The sequence below is a fragment of the Micropterus dolomieu genome, linkage group LG01, assembly GCF_021292245.1.
Source record: "Micropterus dolomieu isolate WLL.071019.BEF.003 ecotype Adirondacks linkage group LG01, ASM2129224v1, whole genome shotgun sequence".
Taxonomy (NCBI): Eukaryota; Metazoa; Chordata; class Actinopteri; order Centrarchiformes; family Centrarchidae; genus Micropterus; species Micropterus dolomieu.
Window position 1 is genome coordinate 22,989,623 of NC_060150.1, and position 2,863 is coordinate 22,992,485.

General features: G+C 38.4%; 1 long non-coding RNA gene across 2 annotated transcripts; it reads right to left on the bottom strand.

Moving 5' to 3' along the window:
• Positions 1 to 206: 206 nt before the first annotated feature.
• On the bottom strand, positions 207 to 2,453 carry LOC123978975. 2 transcript variants are annotated; one of them, XR_006827115.1, is made up of 3 exons: positions 2,231 to 2,374; positions 1,934 to 2,140; positions 207 to 1,080 (listed from the first exon to the last, which is right to left on the bottom strand). It is a non-coding gene; the product is annotated as an uncharacterized LOC123978975 (long non-coding RNA). The 2 variants fall into 2 exon arrangements; XR_006827114.1 differs by lacking the exon at positions 207 to 1,080 and having other exon boundaries at positions 1,547 to 2,140; positions 2,231 to 2,453.
• Positions 2,454 to 2,863: the final 410 nt, after the last annotated feature.

The following is a 2,863-nucleotide window of genomic DNA, read 5'->3' on the forward strand; positions in this document are numbered from 1 at the left end:
GTGTTCATCCAATCTACTTTAAAATTAGCTTAGGTTTGTAGCTGAGGAAGGAAGCAGTGCTGAATTTGGTGTAGTTTTAAGAAGGTTTTAATAAAGACGGATCACTCCTCTGACTCAACTCTGTGCTGTAACAGGGGAGAGGCTGAGAGCTAAACTCAGGGAACACACACAACACACATAGCAGCAGTAGACAATTTTGCCTTGACTTAGTTTGACTCAGGATTTTAATTTTGATTACAAAAAAGTTGCTGCTTGATCATCTTTAACTAATGACACAGTTCCTATGTTCACCAGTCGTAACAGAATATCATATCATACCATATCATATATAAAAGCTGAAAGTGAACATTACTGATCAGCTGAACCAGGCCAAAGTATAGAAGCTGATGGAGGAGGATCTAACAAGCCATCAGCTAAAATCAGTTTTAATCTTACTGTTTTGATAGCCCTCTGCAATTAGTGGGACGTGTGAAGTTGTTCAGATGAGCTGTTCTCAAGAATGCTAAATCCAGAGGACAAGCAATCAACCAAATACACTTCACTGAACTAGTTAATCTAACTTGAATTACCAGAACTAGTAAAAAAACAAAAACACAAAACTACACACTACATCCTAACGCACTCGGTAGGTCTTCACTAAATCATGCAGGAGCCTTCCAAGAGGGCCACCTTAGTTTCTCCTGCCCAGCCATTCCATCTGCTCAAAGATGGTCAGACAGTAGGTGTTCGATTCCCCCTCTGCCTCCAAACCTGTTCCTTGATGCACCTCCAGGCACGTTCAATATGTTGGGTGTGGGTACCCGTTCTTGGATCCACATACCACCTGGAGTGATTAACTGCCACATGGCTGTAACCAAACACCGCTAGTGTACGATATGCCCGCCATTCATCACTTATAATAGAGGAGCCAGTCTTTAAATGGTGTGTAATCAGGGGCACAAGGTTCTGACGACCCCTTCTCTCCACCAGTCGCAGCACTGGCTTAACCCTTTTTCCCTTCTGTTCCTCCTGCTTCACACCCAACATGCCAAACACCCATTTCCTCCTTCTCCAGGTGCCGCCCATTCTTCCTCTCCCATACTGTTGTGATGACACAAACAGCAAAAGCAAAAAAGAAAGACCTCATGCAGTGAACAATTTCCAGCCAAACATGCTTTTTTTTAAACTAAATTCAGGGTAACCCATGGATCTTTTAATTTTTTTCACCTCTTAATAAAATTGGCTAATGGTGTTGTAAATTAATAAAAGCAAACTACTGCTTAAGAAATAAGGGAACACCCAATACAGTATAATGTAAGCTTCTGGGATATCGATCTGTGCAGTCAAGAAGTATGGCTGCATGATATGGCCTGAAAATAATATTGCGATACTTTTAGGCTACATCTCGATTATTATAATGTAGCTCTATATTTTTAAAAATTTAGAGATGTTCCTGCAATAACCTTCATTTGACTATCAATACATTCCATTTGAGTACTGTTAAATCTGTCTATAATTCATTATTTTGATATATAACTGGGAATCAAAACTCAAAATGAAAGAATGATTGGTAATTTAATTTGTGGTTTATTAGTGTGATAGTAAAATAAAACAAATACAGCTAAGAACAGCCATTCAGCTGCGGGTAACAATCTGAAAGGGCCACTTTTTTATTACCTTTTTTGTAAGATCCAAGCATTAAATCCAAAGCATGAAAAAAAATTGTTGTTGGCTTTTTGGTATCAAATTTTTAGATTTTTTAAATTATAGATCCTCATGAGTGTTTTGATACACATATTTCACTGAAATAACCTGCAGAAATGGTAAAGTCTATATGGAAAATTTTTTTTTTTAGAAACAAAGGTAGAAAGAAAAAAACTTGGAGTGTAAAAGCTTACTGGACATGTAACCAAAACCATATTAGGCTTAAGGGCTACGATGCAAATCTACACACCTTTCTCTTATGGCGGAACTGACTCTCGTCAGTAATGACAAATTCCCGTCGTCCACCAAGGAGCTGCCCTTTTTTATTCTCATCTTTTCCACAGCTTCTCTGTAGACTTGGCGCAGCTTTTGAGACATACTTGACAAGGTTGTGGTGCTTGCTGCTATTTCATCCTGCATCATATCAACTTGTCGAAGTCGGAAACCATGCGCAAATCTATGAACACAAAAAATCTTGAGTTTATTTACATTTCTATTTTTTTGCTATTTTAAATAATAAATTATGTAGCATTTTAAAATACATTACCTATATATGAAGTGCATCCATTGAAAAAGAGAAAGGTGGGACCTGTGAAAAAGAGACCTATCACGGATTGACTTCATGGTCCTAGTCCCCCGATGAACTGCCCGCTTGCATGTCCTTAAGAGAAACACAGTAGTTTTTAATTGGTAACATTACTGTTATAGTAAATTACATTACAGTTAAGATGGACTCTGTTTCCCAAATGTCAGACTGTTTATTGTGAAGATGAAACTTTCATATTATCATCTGGTTGCTGCTGTTTACATTCACCTCAGATTCAATTCAATTAAATTTTTCAATTAAATTTTATTTATATAGCACCAAATCACAACAACAGTTACCTCTGAGCACTTTTCATAAAAGAGCAGGTCTAGATCATACTGATGATGATGATATTTACAGAAACCCAACAGTTCCCACCAAGAGCAAGCACTAGGCGATAGAGGCTAGGAAAAACTTCCTTTTAAGAACCATGGCTCAGGGTGAGCGGCCATCTGCCTCGACCGGTTGGGGGTGAGACAGAGAGAGAGAAAGAGGGATGGAAGGAGAGAGAGAGGGGAGGGAGGCAGCCTACACAATATACACACAGAGGTACAGACAGTAAAGGTAATGTTGCTATAGACTGAATGAAAAATG